The 24,707-nt window shown below is 39.2% G+C and overlaps 1 long non-coding RNA gene across 1 annotated transcript in view; it reads right to left on the bottom strand.

The window, feature by feature from the left end:
* LOC127583905 (uncharacterized) overlaps nucleotides 1-24,707 on the bottom strand; it is an 84,202-nt gene that overhangs the window by 29,262 nt on the left and 30,233 nt on the right. The window contains exons 3-4 of the long non-coding RNA XR_007958313.1: nucleotides 23,692-23,781; nucleotides 21,306-21,579 (exon numbers count right to left, since the gene is read on the bottom strand). This is a non-coding gene — a long non-coding RNA (uncharacterized LOC127583905). The remainder of the gene's footprint in view (nucleotides 1-21,305; nucleotides 21,580-23,691; nucleotides 23,782-24,707) is intronic.

Here is a 24,707-nt window from a genome sequence, read left to right on the forward strand (position 1 = left end):
TTCAGCTCTTTGTATACAAGAACACAATCTGAGTGCTTCCTCTGCCAAGGCTGATTAACATTTGAGGTAAAGACCCTTCATTAGAACCCAGTCCCACCTGAAATATTATGCTGCGTTTATCTCTGACCTGCTGGGTACTTACAACATTTTCTGCTTTTATCCTGCAAATAAGTCCACCTTGTAAAGCCGTGCTTTGCTGTGAAGTGGCATCTGTGAATCCCTGCTTGTTTCAAACTTAATGGATGCATATTTTAATGTGTTAGGCCCTGATGTTACCCTGTGGGGTGCAGACATGTTCTTCTGAAGCTCTTCTCTCTGCTGTTTTAATACAGCCCTTAACCCATTTTACAACTAATGTTCAGCAGAGAGAAGGCTTTCCATTAAGCATCCATGAGACTGTATCCCATGGCGCAGTCTCAGGTTCTGTGGTTTTCTGATGAATCAGTGCCAAGAGCCCTTTCCAACTGGTCATGCTGGAGCGTGCTTCCAACATTATCCTGGGATTTTGTGGCGTTCCCTAACTGTGCTGATTTACATGACTGCAGTTGCTGACGACTTCAAAGCAGACCCGGGCTGCGGCTAAAACATTTGGGGTTACACCGGAAAAAAAAACACACACATGCTTGAAACCCCCTCTGATCTGCACATCATGCTCTTGAGTTTGAAAAAGGGACTATTCGGGAGCAGCATCAATTTTAAGCCGATCTCTTTTAGTGGGGAATGGTCTGTTGACCTTCTGAATACTCTTGTCCCATGCTCTAATTTATACTGCATGTCTAGGACACAATGTTACACAGGCCTTTTTTAACCTGCAGTCCTTAATCTGTGCCTGGCCCCAGTGCTCTCTGATTTAATCATCATCAAATCCCTTTGTTTATTGTACTTTCACAGCAATTACTGAGATCCATTCTTTCTCCTCATTCTTGTGCACTTGAGATTTTTCCAGCCTTACATCTTTGGAGAAAATTATTTTTATTTAACGGAATCTCACATCTCACAGTCCCTGTGGACTCAGCAAAGGAGTTGTTTTAGTGTTCTGAAAAATCAAGATGGATCAGATCAATTGAACAAGTGCTTCTCTTACACAGTAGCACATCCTTCTTACAGGAAGGTTTTATTTTATTCCCCCTTTTGTGCAGAGAAAGAACACAAACCACTACAAAGAGAAAGAGGTAGGATAAAAGCACGATTCTTGCCAGGGAGAGCAAAAGAGTTGCAGTAACATGACCAAAAACTTATCCAAAGCATTGAAAAAAACAGCACAGCAACACCACAAAGCACTGCATCAAAGGTTCCTTGTAGCCATTACAAAGCCTCAACAACAGCCATTCCTGGGATAATCATGCTTATCTGAAGATTAGGAGTTAGATATGCAGCTGAGGGGAGTCACATGAGTGAGCCCAAGGAAATCTACTTTAAACAATCCCTTCACAGGCTTGACCTCTCACTTTGCTTGGCCCATGTATGGAATGATAGCCCCAGTTGAATTTCCGTTTCTCCATAACAACACTGCATGTCAGGGCCACACAGTCAGATTACCTTGTGGTATAATAGCTGGATCTGACTTCCCTTTCTCTATATTTCCTTCAAAAAAAATCTACATGTACTGCAAATCCTCACTGTGCAATAACCAGCTTCTGAGTGATGTTTGACATTTTCACAATGATTCTCCACAGGAAGGAATGTGAGACACCCACTTCTGCATTACTTTATCCCCCTTTCTGTACAGCAACCTTTGTAGGACAAAACTTGTGCAGAAGAACACCTTTAACCACAAGTCAATCAGTCAGTGGACAGTATGGAATTTTCTGTAGGGTCTAGGGAACAGGAGATGGTTGGATGATTTCCCAAACAGATTGTCAAAGTCATTAGATGGAATGGTTTGACACCAGAATTTTCGAATAAGCACTGTGCTCAGCTGGTTGTGAGCAGAGCCTTCCTTGTCAGACCCTTCTTGCACAGCTGGAGTCTCCATGCCAACACACACAGCCCTTGAGGTGAATGTGTTGGGCAGTGAATCTATCATTCATTGCTTGTTGGAATGCATGATTGCCAAGAAGGTCTGAAAAGAGATGCAATGTTTTCTTTTATTGATGTTCACCTAAACATTCTCTGGGCTGCTCACAGGGACACACATCAAGACAAGCACCCACTGATTTAGAAAGATGACTTGTCGTTTGCCCAAACCTTGTTGGTCTTCCGGAACAGGGAGCTATCTACGACTGCATGTGGCAGACAGGCACATTCCAAGGTTCAGGAATATGTACTGCAGGGCACATTGAAACTTGATGCAGCCACCACAAAGGCTTGAAGGGGAAATACCACAGTTTAAGGCCCTGCCACTATTGCACAGTGATGATGTGGAACTTGCAGAAAGCAAAACCTCAAGAAAAGTTTGTCCAGATACAATATAAAGAGAATGATATGGCTTGTATTGAGAATAGCAACATATGAATGCAGAACAACACACATCTGCAAACTTTATGAATATAGCAAAATATTTGAAATTTTAAAAATCCCCCTTATCACTTTTAGGCTGTGATAAAAGGCAGGGATGGGAATTCCAGTCAGGAATCAGTAGTACCAGAGAAAACTATTCATAGAAAAATATTTTGAGAGTCAACTTCTTAATTAGATCATGGCAATAATTTCCCTTTGAAATCATGAGGGAACTGGGACTCTGATCAGGAGAGTGACCTCTGGGATAGATAGGTCAATCTACTTGATTGTTGAACAATTCTTGGCTGCAATAAATAAAACAACTGAGACAGCAGATCACAATTATAGAGGGAATTATTATGTAATTTATAGACCCCCATGTACAGCGTTGGGTTTGCTCTACTTATAGGTTCCTTGTAGAACATACATTGCCTTGAAGCAAGACAGGAATGAATGTTGGTAATTATTCAAATATCAGAGCCTATCACTGAAAGAGCAAACGTGGCTGCCAAGATGGGAGCTTCTTCAACTTTTACAAGACACTGTAGATAATTTGAATAACATCGTCACAGGAATCCAAGATTTCAAATTGGGAAAAATGGTTGCAGAAAAGCTGCGAGGAATGGGAGAGAAAAAATGATAAATCTGGAAGTATTGTTCAGATAATACCAAGCGATTATTGCCCCTCAATACATCGTCCTGGACCACAGAACATGCCAGTCCACAACATTCAGTAATTAACTCCTTGTTTTGGAAAACCAGCAAGTTTTGAGCAGATGAAAAGGCTTAGGAGGAAACGAAGAATAAGGGAGGTGAGAGTTTCCATAATTATGTGGTCCAAAACAGAATGAGATTTCAAAACTATCCTATTATTGAAATGATCAAATTACTTGATCTCCCATTCTCCTCAACCTTCAAATTACTCACTTGGCATCAGCGATTGTGCTATTTTTGTAAAGCATAAATTGTCAGTAACTATATGACTTTAAAAAATCTGGATTAAAAGCAATCCATTCAATTTCATTTTTGTCACCTCTTGCTAAAAGTTTCCAAGGCCACAGGTGAGTAATGGGTTAACAAAAGACAATAGGATTTCCAAAATTTGAACTCCAGTTGTTCACCTCCTTTTGCCAAGATTTTCACAGTTAACAAATGCTTTTCATGCCACCCTGTCCATGCCAGCCATCAAGCGCACATCTATATTAATCCCATTTAGAGAAGATAAGATATTTATTAGTCACATGTACATCGAAACACACAGTGAAATACATCTTTTGCATAGTGATTTTGGGGGGCAGCCCGCAAGTGTCGCCACGCTTCCGGCACCAACATAGCATGCCCATAACTTCCTAACTTGTATACGTCTTTGGAATGTGGGAGGAAACCGGAGCACCCGGAGGAAACCCACACAGACACGGGGAGAACGTACAAATTCCTTACAGACAGTGGCCGGATTTGAACCCGGGTCACTGGCGCTGTAAAGCATTATGCTAACCACTATGCTACCGTGCCTGCTACCGTACCGTGCCATTTACCGACACTTCATGTGTAGCCCTCTCTGCCTTAGCAGTTCAAGTGTTTCTCTGGGTACTTCTTAAATGTTGTGAGAGTATCTGCCTCTTTATAAATTTGAACAAAACTATAAGATATAACCAATTAGTTTAAATTTCTTTGCAGTCATGCAACTGAATTTTTTGCAGGGAGAAGCTGAAGGGAGATTGAGTTTGTACTCAGTCAGAAATCAAGCCTTGATCCTTGAACCAAGATGTATCCATTCAGCCAGAGGAGCTATCACAGAAAGACTCATGTCACCAAAGCAATTCACATGTCCAGGAACAGGAGTGAGTGTGACCATTCAGTAACTAAGGCAGCAAGTGTGCCCTTACAGTTAATTCCAGGGCCCAAGGTCATTTCTCATCACAGCAAAGCAGACTTTACTGTAAAGTGACCATTTCAAATGTCAAGGGTTTGCTTGCTTCTGGAGGGGCTAATCTGAGTCTCCATCACCGTATTACAAAAAGATGAGATTACTGAAGGAAATGGTTTTAATAATGAAAGCTCTAGTGACCATACTTCAATCATCCCTTTGTTAATGCTACATAGAGAGGAGTCTAAAGACACTAATATTCATTCAGGCTGCTCTTAGAGTCCAAAAAATGTCCAACACCACTCTATCACTCTTAGTCTCGAACATTTACCAAGCATCCATTCAGATTTTTCTTGAATTACTATCTGTTCTAAGGTTTCCTTGTAGTTCATCTTGAACATTCAACCATTTTGTGCAGCACAATGAAATTGGCACAGTCTCTTCACCGTCTCATAACTGAGTCACGTACAGACTGCATGAATCACCCCTAAATTAATTCATGAATCCTAAACATTCTTTCTTTTCACACCCTTTCCTCATGGTTCACTTTCCAAGATTCTCAAAAAAAAACAATGTTAAACATTGTTCTGGTCACCAATGTTAAACATTCCCAGGTCAGATATACTGTAATGTGGGTTAAACTCAGATTAAAGCTCCCTCTACATTGTCTCTTCAAAATCTTCCTGATTAAATGTCAAAATTTTAGATGCAGATAAAAGATTCCAATACAAAATCTCAATCAAGTCTTATGAAAGAAGACCATCCTGAAACATTAACTCTGTTTCTCTTTCTCTGAAGGTGTTGCCAACTTACTGATATTTTTGAGTTTTAATGATTTAAATATAAAAAAAATGCTGTCCTGCACTGTTTTTCCATTTTGCAACCAACCTATAGTCAAGTTATAAGAAAAGAGATTTGTTGATGAGGAAGGATATATGGCGCACCCTATTTTATTCATGATTTAAATGCATTCTCCAAATCTCAGTTCTTTCTGATTCATCCCCTTCTCTGGAGTAGAGGCATTCACCCTCTACTCCTGCCCACACTTCTTAGAAACTGTGTCTAAGCTGCTCTACACTCATCCAACATCAGACTCTAGGAAGCAGCATTGAGAGAGTGCTCATATCTCGTCAATCTGGATCAAAACTCAAGACACAGAGGTGAAAGGTTAGTGTACAAGTTGGCTTTAATTATGTTAAAACCTAAAGCAAAGATCTGAGGGTACTAAGCTAAAATTGGGATAATAAGCTGCACATTGAATGTGCCCGCATCCTCTAGCAATCAGACCCATGTATCACTAGATAATCTTCATTGAATCTAATATATGCGAAAGCTACTTGTGGCAAAGCAATCTGTCTCTTGGGCAGTGTGGGTCTGAGGATAGCAGCATTGATTATATCACTGGAAAATGTCGTGCTTTCAGTTACTCTGCTACTTCTGCATAAAGGCAGGGGGTTGGAGGGGACCAAGAGAAAAATAGCCAAAACAGAAAGTATTTAAAATTGTTTCTCTTAAATTGAAAAACAAGCCTGTCAGCACCAAAGCACCAGGAAATAAACTACAGTAACAAAAAGTGTCGCCCATGGCCAGTTGACATAACCCACTTAGAACTTGTCATCAATGCATTATAATGCAATTTCCATATCACATTAATTATCCATTAGCCTCTGTTTATTAATGGGAATGGTGCAATCAGGGAAAGAAAAAGAATTTGACAAATTTTGTTCAACAAATTTACACATAATGGCTAATTTGAAACTCAAGGGAAGGTAAAAGGAGTAGGAACAGGAATTATAGAACCATCCTCACCCCCACAAAAAAATCAGATTTAAATCTCTGGTTCACAATTTTACAACTATGTTGAACAGTTCACGTGGGCTATTTCTCCCAGCAAGAGCAACGAAGCAGTTACTCTGCAAGCATCCTTGTCCACAACCATTTACTTACTTGCTCCATGTACCATTAAATGTTCCTCTTTTTCCAAGTACTCATCAAGTTTCCTTTTGAAAGAATTCATCAGATCTGCTTCAACAACTATGGTAAAAAATCTCACGTTCAAACGGAAATTCTCTTTGACTTTTCCTTCTTTCTTTTTGCACGTCTTAAATAATGCTCCCTCTCTTCATAGTCTTACAACAATCTATCAGTAGTAACCTTGTCCTAACTCTCTATCATTCAACCTGCTTTTCAGGCCCTGGTCCCATGAAAAATAAACCTAATTTGTCATAAAACAGTGAAGGGTTTCAAAAGTATGAAGGATGTTTCAACGTCTGTAACTAGGAACCACATATGTCAATAATAAATCCAGTAAAGAATCAGAAAAAAAGCTGTTTTATTCAGAGAATGGTGAAAATTTGGAAATTTCTACCACTTGCACTGTTTGACATGAATTACATAAATTCATTAAAGGGGAAGATAGCTGGGGGAAGGAACAGGAGGTATTATAGATGGGTACATGCAGTAAGTGGGCTCCGAGGCAGTTCATGGGGAGCGTCCACCATTCAGACTGAGTCCTGTTTCACTGTCTGCTTTATGTAATTCTCTGTAATTGCAACTGATCAAGCTTGGTCATATAAAATCTCTGAATGATGCAGGAGGAGGTCATTTGGCCCACTGTGCTTGAAAAAGAAAACTCCAACTGTCCCACTCATCAATTCCTTATCCTTAGCCCTGTAATCCTCCTCTAGTACTGACATAATTTCTAATCGGAAGTTTTAATAATTCCACTTCTGCTTCCCGTTCAATGCATTCCCCATCACAACAACTTACTACTTAAACATTTCATCCTTGTGTTCCCTTTTGCTCTGTTACCAACTACTTTGGCTCTGAGTTCTCTGGTTACCGTTCTTCTGCCACTGGAAGTAGTTTCTCCCTTATCTTTCCTGTCAAATCTCATTGTGTATTTGAGTACCACAGTCAAATCTCCCCATAACCTTCTCCGTTTAAGTGAACGTGTGCATGAACTTAACCAGCTCAACCACATCAACTTACATTTATTTGGCCCTTGAACATAGTAAATCATCCCAAGGGGCATCATGAAAGTTCAATCGGACAAAAACTGAAACCAAGCGAAGGAACTAGATATTGGAATGTGTGATTTAAAGCTTGGTCAAAGAGGTATGTTTTAAAGAGCATCTTGAAGCCTATAATATCCAAAACCATACACAATACTCTGACTGCAGTCTTTGTTGAATTTACTTTCTTGCCTCTAGCTATAAGCCCAAGATTTCTATCTATGTTTAAATGGCCTTTTCTACTTGCCCTGCCACTTTAATGAGGGTGAGGAGGAGGAGTCTGGAAAGGGTGCCCTGTAGGTCAGTCTTAGACCAGAAGAACTATAATAGAAATACCAGAAATATATTTAGTGAAAGTGTGCAGTTGAACATATATGTCTGCAGATGGATAATGTGCATTAAAAACTCAGTGATATCAACAACTGATCATTAGGTTAAAAATGAAAATGCAAAATCTGCATGTCTTAGAAATAGATTCTGCAGCCAGTCTGCACAGACTGGCTCCCAGTTTATCATTTCTCCCTCTGTTTGACATATGTGCTGTCAATCTGATGCCAGTACTGTCTGTCTGCCTGATAGAGGCCCTGCACTTGATTTTTCCCTGCGGCCCGCACAGCTCCTGCTGCAGAAAGCACAAGTTCAGTCTCCATCACATCAGGGACAAAGATTCTAGAATGGGAGCCCCTTGGAAATTATCCCGTCACGGCACTAGGCTGTGGCAGCAAGAATAAATCAAGCTTGTTTTGTTACTTGCACAACCTTTTGCTAATCACAGCTTGACTGTTTAAATATAGTGATGGTCTGCGCCATACTATTGTCAATCATCTCCCTGTCACGTTCACACTTACCCCCCTTTCAGCTCATTCTTCGTGTATCTTTCATGCTATTCCTTCCATTTATTCTTTGTCTGAATAGATTCTTATTCTTCATCCCTCTGCCTCACTCTGATTCTAATTTTTTGGCTCTCTTACTCTCAATAACCCTCTCCTTCAATCTACCTAACCCTGATCACTGGTTCATCGGTCTCTGTCTCTTATGCTGTTTATCACCTAAGTACTTGTGGCTTTCTCACTAACTTGCACTATCTTGGTATTTTTCCAGCTGTTTTACTTTTTACCTTCCTCAATATACAGTTTATGCAAAGTACTCCGCTGTGCTGATCTAATTAGGCATTATGGGATACTATTATAGTGTATTTTATTCCCTTCCTAATTCAAGGATCTCAAAATTAAATATAGCAACTTTCCCGCTGCCCTAAAAGAACGTAGGACAGATTAAAGACAGTATCTAAATTCTTGGTTTGCATGGCTCAGTAACACAGCTACCAAGCTGCAGAAACAACAGTTTCTATTTTAAAGATGTTTATCAAAAAGAATGATGCTGATAAGTTTGAAACAAATACAAGATTGCTGAAGAGGGCAAATAAAATCTCTCCGTCACTCTTGGATGCCAGTCATGTTGTGCCCATCTGAATCTCACTTAGGGTATAAAAGGTAGCAGATTAGTGCACACACAGGGCTTGGATGCCTGTCTGGAATATATTTGCTGCAGATTTGGTTCTAAACTGCCATATGGGACGTGGGAGAGTCTTTTTTAACTCTAAGCTGTCGTTGCAATAAATTAATTTGCTTTGTTCCTTGCTGCATTTGGAATCAAACAAGCCATAAATTCAGAAAGGCCTTCAAATTTATTACTGGGTGAATAAATGGAGATTCTATCCCTCTTTCTCACACATTCTCTTTCTACATCCATCTTGTTTGCTTATAGACCTGCTTTCTGTGACTATTTTATAAATTATACTGTTGCATCTCACAAAAGAACTTTCATAGAATTTTCATTTTTAGCATTTCAAAGAAGTGTACAAAGAAGCAGCCAATGCTTCTTTTGTTAATGATGTTTTCATGTTTAAATATCAACACAAATCATGAAATGATAAAACACAATGTAACAAAACCCAGTGTTAAATGTTACAAAGGAAAATGTGAAGATTCCACAAAGTTGTTCACTGCTGGAGTGGTTAATATCCAAGTACATTACTACATATTTATGCAGAGGGATGTATGGGGAAACACAGAGATGGAGGAATAAGCAGACAGAGAACACACACACACACACACACACACACACACACACACACATTTAGATACCGTGCCAAAGACTCAGTCTCACATGCACATGCACACACATAAACTTGCATCGCCAAAGTAATTAACACAGGCGCATGCACACAGACAGACCCCAAGATAGCTTCACCAAGGAACAAGGAAGCCCTTGTCTGTGCCAACACTCAGTGCCTTTGTCACTGATGGGCATCTGTTTGTATTCGACCTCAGCCGTGGTCACAGCCGTTTCCCAGCTCCTCTTGACAATGCCAAAGCTGCCTGTCCAGACTACGAATGAGGATCCCAGTACAATGCAGCCATTGTCAGAATGTGGAGAAGGGAAGGGGTGGGATAATGATCTGGTCACAATAAACTGTTTACTAACACAATTGCTACAGCTGCATGGTCCCCCTCTTGAAAGGTTGTTTGTGTTTTTTGTTCTTATCCTGTTTATTGCATGGGGAAAGATCAACATTTATTTAAGCTGGCTTTAGAGACTGGAGAGTCACTGTCTATTAAAAACTGTTGTGCTGTTTTATTGTCCAGTTACATGCGAAAGCCAAGTGGTCAAAAAGAGATAGACGTGGGGCTTTTTTTTCCTCTAATGAGCATTGAATTTAGCTCACTTTAGCTGCACTAAAATCTGAATACAACTAGCTCACCGGGAGGAGGAATAAGATTATTTTTCTTAACAATATGTGTAATTTAACTGTCCTGTGCGAGTTAACTGGTGAATGACTACCTCCTGATAGCTGAATAACTACTCCGATCAATTAACTGTTCTACTTTCAGTTTTGCTCATTTCTATAAAGGCTTCATCTCAGTTTTCTAACATAATTATGACCAACGATCTCTATTCCAAAAATTTAACCTGTCTCTTACCATTCTAGATGCTTGTGCAGCTGATTAGCTTCATGTTGAATTTTCTGTTTATGCCAGTAATAGTAGGTTTTGTCTTTAGTTTAACATTACCCTCTCCCCATATGACTTGCTTGTTTATCGCAACATTAAAAGGTAAACTTGGAACAGTTAACAGGAATTTTTTTTTGTATAAAATTTGCTAAACGTGCACAACCCAGGGCGTAGATGCAAGAACAGCCAGTCAAGCAAAAATGAGCATCTAACTTATTGGCCCTGTTTATTAAATCATCATTTCTCTTGGGTCCCAAACCTAACTCTCTTTACACATGTCTTGATGCAAAATTAATTAAAGAAAAGTTTGACTTTTGGACGGTTGAATGCATTATTGATAAGTTTCTTGTTTTGGAAGAGAAAACCACAAAAAGACAAAGAAAATGTGCCAAAATCCATCCTCCTCCTGAATCACAACTTGCAGCTCTCAGCTTATATAGAGGTCAAGCTCTGACACTTACCAAAGGCAAGATAAGTTGATCCAATATCTAACTACACCAGACAGACCCGAGAATCTTGGCACAAGTCTAGTCAGTACTCAGTTAACTGGTCTTGCTGAGGGCAGCATTAGCAACAGTACAATTGTCCCCTGCAATCTTGAACTTCATGAGGGAATGTGGGACGGACTGTAGCAGCAACAAAGTCAACCAGCAATTCTTCTCCTGATCATTAACTAAGGTTGTGCTGGAAAGTGGATTTCTACATACATTTAGTGATGATCTGCAGTGATGTTCTCACAGTCAAATAGCCTTGTGCATGAACAATGGATATCTGAATGAGATAATGAAAGCAGCCCAGTCTAGCTAGGAAGAAGCAGAACTGACATTTATTTTCCTTAATTGTCTAGGTTGTCCTTTCAAATTAATTCTACAAATACACAGTGTGCCTTGCACACTTATGTTTACTTTTGTAACATAAAGAGTTGGCAACCCATTCTATACCAATTTTGCCATTAAAGTCAACTGAAATGAAACTCAAGATTTTTGTTGGAGCATTGTTGGATTCATTCCCATGCAGAGCACACTTATAACCAGCCCACCAATCTCTCCAACACTTTAGCTATCACTTTCCTCTGGTAGGGACAGAGACCTACACAATTGACAGCTTGTAACTTGATACAGATCCTGCATTAACGATGCTCACATCATTTAGAATGATATGTCAATTTCATGCACATTTTTCTATAAAATATCTTTTTTGCCAAACAGATTTGCAAAGCGAGAAAACTTCTGCCTCTGTCTCTATAATTTTACTTGTTCACACTCTGTCATGCATCTTCGCGCATAACCTCTCTCCCCTTTGGTCTAAAGTTAGTATCATTAGGAAATCATTCCACAGGCAATAGTTGCGCTCAAGTATCATGCTGCAGTGAATCCTCACAAACCAGGCTGCATGAATGTCTTGTCCAGCCTTGATCAGAATTTCCATTGCACACTCTTTCTATTACAAAGACTGTCTAATCTAATGTTATTACATTACTGGCTTCTGTTCCTACCATAGCCCATTCTTGGCAGAAACTGTCATCCATGAGCTTACTGTCTCCAGATTCCATGTTTGTCTTCACCCTCCATAAAGTTCAGCTCACCTAGAACTCTGCTGCATCAAACTATTCTGCTCACAATTAGTCCTGACTCGTCTGAACTATGTTGGTTCCCTATACCCAGCATTTGCAATTTAAAATTCTCATCCTTATGTTTAAAGACCTTCATGATCTTGTTCTTCCAGACCGAGAAAAGCAACCCCTCACCCCCACCAAACAATTCTTGACTCAAGGCCCTGGTTGCACCCACACCTTCCATTTGTTTATCTCTTCAGGTATCCAGGCCTCAAGCTGTGGAAACTGTCAGGAAATCCTCCACCTCTCCACCTAATTTTCCTCTTCCAAGGCTCTCCTTGAAACATCCATGACTAAGCTTTTTGACCGTCATTTCTAACATGGTTCAGCAGACATCTCCCCTGCACCCCCACCCCTCTCATATCTCCACGGACAAAGGTACTGCCTGACATGAAGCACAATTTTATGATGGGCTCCATCTCCATAAGGATTTAAACTCCTGTTAATTACACAATGATCCTTACATGAATGGATTCTGGCTGAGGACAGGGGACTGGTACCAGAGACTGTCTGCTGTAGTTAAATGACCTGGTATGACCTTGTTTCACTCACTCACTTTCTGGACCCAAACTGAGTCATGTATGAGGGCACCTGAAGAATCTCGCAGCCCTCAGGAAAGTGGGTGAGTTGAGAGTGGTGGTGGGAATGTTGCCCCATCAATTTTTAAAAACAAGGTACAAAGAAATACTGTAAACTTATAAAATTTTAAATGCAGCCTATTTTACCAGGTCTCAACATTAAAAAAAATCAGTGCTATCCTCCAGTAAATCCTAAGTATTTTTTGTTTTCTAATATCCCACAAGGTTTGCCTTTTAAAGTAATGGGGAGGAAATGTATTAACACTGAATGGGTGTAATGGAATTGACTGCAGTTGTGAAGATCAGTTTCATCAAAGTCAGTGAACAAGATTTGGGGAGGAGCATTAAATGAAGAGCCATGATGTTTAAACACAAGCAACCAAATACAAATTCCTATCCCATGATTTATTTTTATGGAAGCATAGTTTTACCTCATGAGTAGAAAGAGAGAGACATACAGAGGAGAAAGTAAAGAAGAGGCTGTACTTTTGAACCTTTGATTCTGCAGGCATTGGGTTCAAGCCTCACTCCAATTACTTCAGCACAAACACTGAGGCTAACATTCCAGTGCAGTAATGAGCTGTTCTTATTTCAGTCATATCCCCAAAGTGCTGGGCAGAATAAGCTTCACTAAAAAAACAAGTATTCTCTCTTCATTATATATAGATAGCCGGTGTCTTTTTCCTAGGGCCGAAATGTCTAATACTGGAGGGCATGCATTTAAGGTGAGGGGGCAAAGTTCAAAGGAGATGTGCAGGGCAGATTTTTTTTTACACAGAGTGGTGGGTGCCTGGAATGCATTGCCAGGGATGGTGGTGGAGGCAGGTATGATAGAGATGTTTAAGAGGCTCATGAATATGCAGTGAATGGAGGGATGTGGACCATGTGCAGGCCGAAGTCATTAAGTGTCACTAACTTAATTAGTTTGGCACAACACTGTGGGCCGAAGGGCCTGTTCCTGTGCCCTTGTTCTCTGTTCTGTGTATAGTTTGTGGGAGAATGCTGTGTGCAAATTGACCACCTGGTTCCCTATATTAGAATAAATGGACTTCAGAAATGTTTCATTGACTGCAAAGAATTGTGGGATGTCCAATTGTCATGAAAGGTGCTAAACAAATGCAAGCCTTCTTTTACCAAATAATAACCCATCAGCTGATCTGGCTGTGATCCCCTCCAAGACTCAGTAACTTGAAGAGGATGAATGTCTAAACGGAACTGAGGATGTGAAAGGGCAGCTGCCAGCTGTGAATTGTAGCCTGGCAGTAGCTAATGCCTTCAGGGGAGGAGGGGAACACTGGGGTAGAGAGGGCAGTCAGGGAGGAAATAATAGATGCCATAAAGAAATATTATAGTAATGTAAAAAGGCCGGAAAACACTCTTATCCCAGGGAATATAATAAAGCACCACGATCTTGGCGCATTATTAATCCAAGTGCATAAATGCAGCTGCAGCGCTGACTGGGTGAGCATTAATCTGTTGCTATGCAACCAGCTATAAAAGAAATCCAGTCCAGCATAGAAGGAGTTAACTATGCAGATCAACGCTCAGTGACGGCCTTGTTAGCCATCTTGATTTTTGTTAAATCACTCCTGCAGGGTTACAAACAGTAAGCCTTGGCATTGCACTGTGCAGAGGATCAGATGCCCATCAGGGGCTCGCTCTTCTTTTTGCCTGTGTAAAAATGTACGGTGCCTTAGATCATTTAGCAAAAGATAAATAGAAACCATGAATATTTCAGGATATTTAAATAATAAAGTGATTAAATGACAGAAATATTCCAAACACCTCCCAATTCAGATTTCTACCCACCATCCCCCCGTTCCACTGTAAATAGAGCAATGTTATAAATGGTCAATTGTAAACTAGAGATCTGAACACATTTTTACAAATCATCTCAAGATATGACTCCAACATAAAATAAAAAAATGATCAGGTTATATTATTCTAGCTCAAATTTAAAAAGCTTTTCAAAAAATATTATTTTTGCATCATGAAATGGTTTTTGTGTTGCAAACAAAGCAGGGATATCTTGAAAGTAGTGTAGAAGAAGCTAGCAGGGTTCACATCCAACAAATGAAGTGCATAAAATATGGGCGATATTTACCGCAGAAATATTCTCAATGTCAAATGACACTGTGAATTAGTTACTATCGAGTGATTATTCAAATCAGTGACTGTGAATTAATTACCATGGGGATATTATTCTGATTTTTTGCAGGTGAACAGAGCTGTTTGTTATTTCTTAATTTTCAAGTTGTTTTATCATTGTATTTTCTCTTAGCTTTGCTTCCACAGTTGAAGCTTTTTTATAATTAGTGAATCTAGATCCTGGAGTAAAATTGACCAAGCTATTTGAAGGTACAATTCTTTTAATTGTGGTTTAACAAAGATAAATACAAACCCAACCTACACAGAATTCAAACCCATGCATCATTGCAAATTACCACATGACATTGCACTCATCCTCTTTAATGTAATATTCCTAATGTAGGTGCAACCCCAAAATGAGGAATTTTCATTCAGCAATAATATATTTCCTAAATTTCCTCAAACGCTTTCTCCATCTCAACTATTGACTAGTTCGGTCTGTAATTATACATAAAGCCAACAAAATGTGATGTGCAGTTTTTTATTGCACTCTGTTGTAAAGGATTATTTGTCATTGTTCTTTTTATATAAAGTGTACACTGTCAGAGCTTCCTTTGAATGAGAGGTGCAGTTATATTCCTGTGGAAAGCCCAGTCTACAAGGAAATTTGAATACAGTATTCACATCTCTTAGCCAGACTGAGTGTGCATTTTAATTGCAATTTAATCCCAGTTTTCATCCATCACTAATGCTCAGAATATCACATGGTGAAAACAGCTTCAATCAAAACAAATCTCTCTGAAAGGCACAGAACAATACACTCTCTTCCTTGGTATCCTTGCAAAGATTCTTTGAGGGACCAGTAAAGTATCCAAAATATTGGAGATTAGAAATAAATAGATGCCACAAAGCTGGACTGCTTCACAATGTTCTCCATCAATCCTTCCCCTTCCTTCCTGAAATGCATTATTTCTGGAATCACGAGTACAAAGATTACCTCATTAACCTATTTTTAAAAAGCACAAGACAATGACAATGTTTTGAAAATTCGTCTCAGAAAAATTCCTCAGCAGATGTTATAAAAATAAACCTGAAGACGTGTTTTGATTGTGTATTCAGAATGCTTCATTTCCTTTGCCATATTTATATGTACTCATCATTCTGTCACACAGCAAGCAGCATCAGACACGTTACAAAGGAAAGGGATGAATTGACCACAATCACATGTCATCATCTCGAAGAAGTCTAAATCTCAGCAATGTTTGCTGATTTAAACTGAAAAAAAGTACACTAAGTGCAAAGCCAAATGAGGTCATTTAACAAAAGACTTGGGTGCACAATGTGGCTTCTCTAGTAGTCAGCTCACCATTGCAAAGAACTTACTTTAGCCGTGAAAGTGCCAGAAAGTACTGTGCAATGGCCAAGTATCTTGTACGGTGATGGGGTTGGGTCAGTGAATCACGAGAATCGTAACCACACCTTGCTCTCCCGCAGCTTATAAGCTACGATAGCTATAAATGTGGTGCCATATACTGCTCAGATGAGCATACTTCTTCTGCAAAATTATTACATCAAGAGAGGCACACACACATATATGGGCAGAGAGACATGCAAAGAGATTACTATGTTAAAGGAAATACTCTACAGCTTTTTAAACCGTATAAATGTTCCAGCCTCATGCGTTTGTTTAATTAGTTCTAAATACAGAAACGAAGGGGCTGATGGGGAGATCATTTTCTGCAGCAAAATATCTTTAGATTTATTTTACTCCTGTGAGGAAAAATAATGAAGGAGCTTCATTAACACATCTGCTGAAACAGTTAAAAAAAATCAAATGTTGGTGGATGGGATGGGGTGTTGGGGAAAGTCTTGGAGCATTTGCATAATAGTTATAACAGACTATGGAAAGCACAGAGTCAGCAGGAGCATCAGCTGCTTTAAAACTAACAGTAAGAGCAAGCAATTAAGAATAATTATTCCTAATGATTACAGGGAATCGAATGGGAAGGTGGTTTCCACTGCCCTTGTGTTCGACCAACAGGATGCAAACCTCGGGCTTAAACAACAAAAATGTACACCTATATTTCCTTGATTCAAGGCGTCTCTCTATGAAGCTACATTCCAGGGACATACAGTGTGGATTTAAGTGGACAAAAGGGGATTTTAAAAAAGAACATTTCTTTCCAAGAGGCATATGAATTAAGTTACAATACCCATACTGGGTATGAGTAAACTACATTTACTTCGTTTTTAATCCAGAGAATTATTTTTATTTTTTTTAAATCACAAATTGTTTACCTTAAAAAATATTTTTATTTTAAAATATTTCTGTCTCATATTACTTACACCTTCATTGGTTAGGTTGCCAAATGTAGAAGATAAAAAGGAAATAATTAGCTTTTATGTTTTTTAAAAAAAAATAAATGTTTTATATTATTTTCAAAATTAAATTTTAAAATAATTTCAGAATGATGCAATGTTAAAAAATCATATTTGCCAAGTGCATATGAAAAGGGTGACAAAGGGGCTGCTGTTGTTTTAATTGTTTGTGCACAATCTGCTCGCCAGCGGCTCCAAGCTCTCACTCCATGTAATTATGTTAATGTACAGCAGCTTGTCAGGATTCTGTTCATTAGAAGCAGTTGTTTCATTGCTTATATTTCTCTCTCTCTCTCTCTCTTTCTCTCTCTCTCTGATAATCTCCGTGTGATCAAGGCCGATGTTTACAACCTTGGAACACGGATCATCGCTTCATCATCCCCGTTTGCGTTGGGAACCCTCGCAATCAGGATTGACATTCATTAATTTTATTATTTCTTTGTTTAATTTAACCATTGCAGCAAAAATAAATCCCAACCAGTGGCAAAAGATGTATTAAATATGTGAATCGATTTCTGCTAATTTGCAAAATGCTTTATATTCTGGGATTCTATTCCAACTTAAAATGCTTTAAGTTTTTTTTGAGGAGCCAGAAATTCAGGATCAATCAGCCTGTCCACTGCTACCAACAAATGGGCCAAGGCTTTGCTCATGTCAATAAAAGTAAAATTTTTGCAAATAAGTCTGTTGGAAGCATTTTATTCGCATAATCTTTTTGACAGCTTCTCTGAGCAAACCTTCTCTGAGCAAACAGCTGGCATTTAAACTGAAGCACATACCGATAGACTCCTGTCTAATGTAAGACAAGGTGGGGTTATTAAAAAGGGAACTATGTTCCAGCTTAAACTTCTGTTCGTATTCAGGGGACATTTTAATAAGTGCAACATTGAACAGTGCTTAAAAAAGTCATTTATGGAGAGATTGATTTATACTTGACTCTTGCTGAATCACACAGGTAGTGATCTGGTTTCTAGTGGGTCTATAAATGTTAACTATAACATTCCACAGTAACTGACAGAAATAAATTCAGCTATCCAGCATAATCAGCTTTCCACTGACCATTTATTGGTGTAAGCTATTATAGTGTTAAAAAATGATTAATTCATCAATTAACAGTAGCTGCTATACTAGAAAATAATCTCTCAGACTTTTAGATTTAGTTCTGAACTGTGCTGTGACCTAAAGCTCAGTATTAGTTGTTTCTACAGTTTATGACACAGACGTTTGCTATTGGGAACCAGCACAGACCACACAGAATCTAAACTGTATAAATTTGATTATGCAAATAAAAATAAAAATAAATAATAATAACAAATAACCAAATTGTTTTATGAAACTATCAGTGCCGTAAAATATTCCTCTTTGTGAAAAGGTAGGGGATTTGCAGCCACAGCTACTCATTAATCTACTGTCCATTTTGCTAACCTCCAGTGAAAAGACAATGGTTGTATTGTAACTTTTATAGAACAATATACTTACAGTAAAACTAAAACAACTCAAGGCAGACACGGATTCTAGAATTTTAAAATTATGGGTGATGATGTCTGTAAAGTAAAAATATGATTGCTGCATCTCCCTAGATTTTGAATGATATTTAACTGGCAAATATTTACCCTGAAGAAATGCACAGAAATGCTATGATTTATTAGAAGCAAGTGTTCATATATGTTTGTGTACAAAAAAACTAGAGAATCCCAACTATGCTTGCATGGTAGGCCTTAGGTCCTAATAAACAGCAGATTCCTAAAACAGGCTGGATTACATTCGTATTGCATCGTATAGATACATATGAAGGGCTTCACCCTCTTCAGAACATTCTCTCTGCTACGGTAGCTCAACCACAAAGGGACAAAATGATTCTTGAAGTCTACAAAAACTATTGCCAAAATTTGACAAGGGACTTGCTCAGCGTGGGATAAAATTGGAAAATTATCCTTTAAAGCAAGTACAGAAAACCTTTCAATATAATGCCTATCCCAGTGTGATTCGAGTTCAATAGCCATTTCCTTCCACAAACATTTTGGGAGATTGTGTAACTTATGTGTCACATTCCTGTTTAGTTTTTAAAATTCTGTCATTTTGTCCTTCATGGTTTTCAGTGTGATGTTTTTCATAGCATTGATCCATTTGTAAGAGGTGGGGCCAATATATTAAATTGAGTTATCTAGTGGAGCTTTATAAACCTTCACCACCATCATTTTCTATATAGACAGAACAAAGCTTGCTAGGCCGAGGCAGGTTATGCATCACAAACAGCTTGTTCTCTACCCAGATTGAAAAGTCTGACATTTATTTTGAACTCCCAGCAAAGGTTTAGTTGATCCATCACATTTGCTTCCCCTAGTTGACAAATTTTCCTTTCTTGAAGGTGAGGGCTTGTTCTCTTTGTAGTTCCAAGCTGAAAACTCTAGTACCTCCTCTAGGTGGGGAGCTCTTGGACAGAGCTGACCAACTATTGCTGCATCGAATTCTGTGCTCACCCAAAACCCACAGGATGTGCAGCCCAGAGAGAATTAAGATAATAGTCAGGCTTTCTACTTTTGATTGTAAACTGGTACTTCTTGTATGCATGTGGAGCTTGTATGCATGGACATTTGAGTGAGGTTCTACAGACTGTTCCCTGCATGAACCAATCTTTTCCAATGAGAAGGGGAAAAAAAGAGTACAGGAAAAAACCAGTAGATTTGGCAGAGGGCAATAGACAGCTGGCATAGCGAGTCACTGTTTATGGAAAAAGTGCCCTATATCTGGGCAGGCCCTCCTTGATCTTTAAACCATAAAATATGCAGAATCATTCATATTTTCACTACATTAAAGTCAGCAATGCTTAAGAAAATATTTTAATTGTGTTCCCCATGCAACGAAATGCCATCATGCAAAACACACATGCTGTTGCGATGACAGGTTGCTAGGATTCTTATGGCCCTTTAAAAGCATAAGTTGTTGCAGTCATGGGTACTTTGTTGTATAACATGCAATTCTCTGCACTAAGGTTCAGTATTCAAAGAGTTAACATCGACAGCAAAACACACAATTAAATTAACTTGGTTAAGTACATTATGTGGAATCATCGATTGTGGTAAATGTTAAAATCCAGCAATTTCAGAAAGGAAACATTCTTGTAAGAAACAGCACCACAAACGAAGGAGGGTGGGTTGCATGGGGAGGATTGGAAGGGCAGCAGAGTCAGTCAGAATTCGTGGTCCTGATCTCTTTCCCCATTGCTCCATGTTAAAAATTATACAAGGTCAGAAATGTGATGACCCACATGGTTGATTGCCCTGGTTGCACTCACTTTCTGGATTTGCACCCAAAGAGGTACCATTTAAGCAAAGTCCCAGAAAAGGCTGAATCCTGGACACCAGCAAAAGTGTTAGTGCTTCATTAGACAAGAGAGGAGCAATCAACAGAAAGAGAAAGTACACACAGTGTATTGTCTAATACCACAGAGCATGCATTTAAGGTGAGAGGGGAAAAGTTCAAAGGAGATATGCAGGGCATGTTTTGTTTTACATAGAGAGTGATGGGTGCCTGGAATGTGCTGCCAGGGGTGGTGGTGGAGGCAGATACGATAGAGGCATTTTAGAGGCTCTTAGACAGACACATGAATATGCAAAGAATGGAAGGATTTGGACCATGTGCAGTCAGAAGGGATTATTTTAATTAGGTGTCATGAGCTTAATTAGTTCGGCACTACATCATGGGCTGAAGGGCCTGTTCCTGTGCTGTGCTATGTTCTATGTTCTATTGTGAAAATATCCAGATGCAGTCATGGAAAGGCAAATTTATTCTGTAAAAATTCTCATAAATCGAAGAATCAAAGTGATTGAATTTGTTTTATTATTTCTTATTAACCTTTCTTTTTTATTCAAAGTTATGCTTAAAAAAATAGAATTGTTTGATTTTTTGTATGATGCTGTTTTTAAAATTGTCTTAGTTTGGAAAGGAGGGAAAGTGGGATACTGTCTCTTTAAATACTATTTATACAGCATCAGTATTTGATAAAATCCCCAAACAGTTTATCATCTGCATTTACTGAAGAGATGCAGTTCGTGTTATTCATCACCAATTTATAAAATGGATGTAAGGAATGATCAAAGAATTCTGAAATAATGTTAATTCAATTAAAATTGAGGGCAGATTATCTGCTTGAAAGAATACGAGCGACAGGATTGGGTCACCCGAGCTACATTTATCGCTCCTTGCTTAGGTAATTAGTGTAATGATCAAAGAGGAGGGGGGCAGGGTTTTGTTGTTGGGGGAGGTGTTAGTGGAGAACGTGGTTGTGGATTTGAGAATCGTGTTGCCTACCTTATGCCACAGTGAGTGGCGTTACGTCCATTTTAGAAACTGCAGCCCACCCACCCTCAAGATGGCTGCTGAGCAAAGAGCACTCTCTCTTTCTCACAAAATGGCTTCCAGTTGGCCATTCAGGTGGTCATCCCCTTGCCTTCCAGCATGGTGCTCTGCATAGCCCAAAGCGGCAGCTTCACGTCTTCAGAAGTGCTGCCTCATCGGGAAAACAAAACAAATCGCAGTCTTCAGAGAGGACTTCAAGGCTTTTTTTTTCTTATCGAAAGATGTGCTGGAAAATAGGAACAATGATCCTGTTATTCTTTCAAGCATTTGACATCTTGTCCTGCCTCTGTTAAACTTTTCTTCTGTATTTCAATGAAACAGGGCTCTCTGGGTATGAGAAGTTGAGGAAAGCGAGGAAGAACTGGGGATTGGATTCTTCTCTTTATCCTACAATCCTTTCTCACTATCATTTTTGTTTCATAATTAACACTAAAATCTGGTTCAAAAATTCTAGAGTATGGACCTCAAAATTTAGGTCATTCAGGGGCTAAAGAAAGTTGTTGATGATACAATCTTGGTATTAAAAGATCTGTGGATCTGTTTCAGTCTTTGAGCTCAATGCAGATATATTTACTTGGTTTGAGTGATACCACCAAGAAAAAAGAAAAATGGATTTCTATAGCACTTTTCACATCCATTCAGAACAGCCAATTAAATACTTTAGAAGTTTAGTCACTGTTGCTATGTGGGAAGTGTGTCAGGAATTGCTTGGAGCAGTGTTGCAAGCTCAACCATTTTCTACTGCTTTATGAATGATTTCTCTCCATCATAGATAAGATGTGAGGTGTTCACCAATTATTGGATGCTAAACATTTTCATCTGCACTTCTTCAGAAAATGAAGTAGTCCATGCCTGCATACAGCAAGACCTGAACAATACTCAGAAGTGGCAGGAACATTCATGCACACAATTGACAGGAATTGACCATTTCCAATGAGAGAGACTCTGACAAACCACCTCTGACATTCAGTGGCATTACTATCACTGGATCCCCAACTGTTGACCAAAAGCTCAACAACCAATCACATTAAAACTGTGACTACAAGCATAGATCAGGGACTTGCGACTACAAGCATAGATCGGGGACTTGCGACTACAAGCATAGATCGGGGACTTGTGACCTGTGATGTGTGATTCACCTCGTGACTTGCCAAAATCTTGGCATTTGACTTTCCAAAGTCAAGACACATCAAGATTGCAACATTAAAATCTCCATGTATCTTGACAGGTGCAGCTCCTCAAACATTCAAGAAGCCTGGCACCATCCAGAATGAAGCAATTCACGTGATCAGCATCCAATCCTCTATCCTAAACATTCAGTTCATAGCTGTAGAGTACACTGACTGCATCAGTGGCTTGAGAAAGGCTGACATTTGTCTCTATTTGCCGGTCTAAATGTATGCACAATTGTGAGCTGTACATTCTCCCCCACTGATATCAGTGAAACCAAAGTGTGGAGGTGAGTTTAACTGGCCGTTCAATATTTATACAGATGTTCAGCACCAGTGACCAAAAATAAGCTTCTCTGCCTTTAGCGCAAAAAATCTAAGCTGAATGGGTGGAGATAAAGGGGGTGGGATGGTTTGTGAACTACTAGAAATTTAGTCCTTCAGATCCAACACTCAAATAGGCCCTGTTTTTTTGTCCCCTTAGATGTATGTGAAAGATCCCATGTCATTGTTTCAAAAGAAGAGAGGGGGATCTATTCTGGCTGCATTAAAAATAAATTATCCATTCACTATCACATTTCTGTTTTGTGGGAGCTTGCTGTGCATAAATTGGCTCGTGTTTTTCCTGCATCACAACAGCACCTAAACTTTATTGGTTATGAAGTGCTTTGGGATATCCAAAGTATGTGAAAGGTGATACTTAAATGCAAATCTTTCTTCCACTAGACAAAGCTCAGGTATTGAATGAGCAGAAGATCAAGTTTAACTGCAATACATCCTTTGTTAACTCGCCTGCACAGGGAAGCACACACGCACACACACAACGAGTGGACACAGTGGGTAAAATACTGGAGAATGTCAGGTCGCCTTGGAACCTGAGTGCAAATCAGAAGGGGAAGGGATAAAAAGGAATATATTTTTTAAAACATAAACAAAAAAATCTAACCTTATTTTCCCGAAAAGGAATAGCTTTAGTTCAGATCCACATAAGTAATGGGTGGTTCAGTAAAATTAGGGTTGTGCTCAGATATTAGTCTAGACAACAGCTGCACAGTGGAGTGAAACAGTACTCAGTAGGGGCTGGGGGGAAGGGGGCTTATGAATAAGTCTAGGCATTTGATGAGAGTCACTGTTGGCCATTTATTAAACCCAGCCTCTGAGTTTCTTACCCGATGTAATGATGAGCGATGTCATTTGTATTTATGATTAAGGGTCACCACTGCCGCCCCTCCAGTCTTTTCAAGTTTCCTTCAGTAAGTCTAAATCAGAGAAATACAAAAATAACAAATGCCAAACCAACTGGTGACATTCAAGTTTATGACAGAAATTCAGATAGGAAGGGGAAAATCTCTAAGTGTGTCATAAGCTGCAAAGTTAAAGCACCAATCCTCTCCCCAAGTTCAGGAGGGTTGTAACGAGGAGCTATTGAGCGGTGAGTGCCTTTAATTATGCAGACAGGCAAACAAAATGAAGGGGTAAGTGAAGAAAAAATCAGATGGACATGCCTTGGACAATCACATCTTGAAATTGAATTTGGAAACAAAAAACATTAGTCCCCAGATTGTATGTGTAAGAAGTACATAAGGTGTGATTTGGGATATGATTTGAAATGTTTGCATCCATTTCCTATTTGATGCTTTTATGTATATGAAAATTCAGTTTGGCCTCCATAAAGATCGAGACTTCTGTGAGCTTGTAACTGCAGTTCTCAGAAGATTCGATCTTTGTGGCCCTGATCACCTGTCCATGGTGAAGGGGCACAATCAGTCTGCTCCATGCTCAGGGGGTCTGGCTCAAAGCTCCGTGCGCTGCTACCCTTCTCCACTCAGAGTTACCACTTCACACCCTCCAACATTATTCTTTTACAGCCCAACTCTCCTCATTTGGTATCGTTGCCACCCAGTGAGCAACTAGCAATGCAGATGAAAGGGAATGTGGGGAGAATAGGTTACAGAGAAAGTGGAGGATTAGGATTACTCTGTGAGCTAGCATAGACTTGATGGGCCAAAATAGCTTCCTTCCAAGTTGTAAGGAAATAAGAAGCAAAAAATGAAGGCAGGGTTTTAATGCTATTTAAAGAGAGTAAACCATGGCAAAGATTTCTTAAAGCAAAGATGTTCCAATTTCATGACTTTTTGATTAAGTTGAGATTCAACTTGAGATGCACACAGCATCCATTTAACAC

Source organism: Pristis pectinata, chromosome 28 (genome assembly GCF_009764475.1).
Source record: "Pristis pectinata isolate sPriPec2 chromosome 28, sPriPec2.1.pri, whole genome shotgun sequence".
In the NCBI taxonomy this organism is placed as follows: Eukaryota; Metazoa; Chordata; class Chondrichthyes; order Rhinopristiformes; family Pristidae; genus Pristis; species Pristis pectinata.